Below are 955 nucleotides of genomic sequence, written 5' to 3'. Positions count from 1 at the left end.
ATCACCTTCAAATTTCCTTCGAAAGTGTTTCTTAATGGACTCACGTATTTCCACTCCAAGGGACAGCATGCGGTCCTGTAACACATTTGTAAGCTCTGCTAGTTTCATAACTCTGGGTGATTTAAACAGTTCACATCAGATTTTGCAACAAGTGTTCATAGGAATCCCTTTCAGCCTCCTTGTACTTGTAATCAGGGTCCTCAGGATCATTTGTGTGCCTCTATCAGTACCGTCTTCTATGCTTTTTAAGTTGGTATAAAGTCTGCAGCAGGACTTATGATACTATGCCCCTGCTACAACAAGCTCTTTTGAGGCAAGAGCTAGAATTCTGGTGTCATTACGCTTTGTTGCTACTTCTGGTATCTTGAGTCTGTTTGTAATTCAACACAGTTTACCAAAGGTTGTCTGGTTCTTGTCCCTTTTATATATTGTGTTGCCTTTTCCGGTCGGCAAAATATACAAGTTTTATCTAAAATTCTTGAGGCTGAGGCCTGTTCCCTTGTGGAACATCGCTAAACCTGTGAGAGCCGTCATCTTTGCCTTCAAGTTGACCCAAACCACGCTTCATAGTGAACATCTGGCGACATTTTCTATCATAAAATACCTCTGGCACATCTCCCTCTGCCAACGGCCATACCACGTTGAGTACACCGCTTTCCGTCTGATCAGCGAAGTTAAGCAACGTTGGGTCTGGTTAGTACCTGGATGGGTGACCGCCTGGGAACACCAGATGCTGTTGGCATCCCTACGTGTCAAGTGGGGTTGGTGGAGGATTAGTGCCCCTCCCTGTAAAACAGTTAACTCTAAGCCCTTGGACACCCCATTTGGGATACATGGCATCTGGCAATGAATGAATGAACATCTCCCTCTCCTACGGTTGCAGCAATGTCCAGCAGCGGTGTGTGCTGCATTATTCTGGCAGCTCTAAGAAGAGTGTTCCAAGAATCATATTCTC

General features: G+C 45.0%; 1 non-coding gene across 1 annotated transcript; it reads left to right on the top strand.

Annotated features, from left to right (window-relative positions):
* Nucleotides 1-623: 623 nt before the first annotated feature.
* Nucleotides 624-742, top strand: LOC145398831 (5S ribosomal RNA). Its single transcript, XR_013897178.1, has one exon. It is a non-coding gene; the product is annotated as a 5S ribosomal RNA (ribosomal RNA).
* The last annotated feature ends 213 nt before the right edge of the window (nt 743-955 follow it).

Source organism: Coenobita brevimanus, chromosome 46 (assembly GCF_032717465.1).
Source record: "Coenobita brevimanus isolate Jiangsu-jjx chromosome 46, ASM3271746v2, whole genome shotgun sequence".
Classification (NCBI taxonomy): Eukaryota; Metazoa; Arthropoda; class Malacostraca; order Decapoda; family Coenobitidae; genus Coenobita; species Coenobita brevimanus.
Note: the sequence above shows the minus strand (reverse complement) of the source record. Positions and strands in the feature narration are given on the sequence as shown.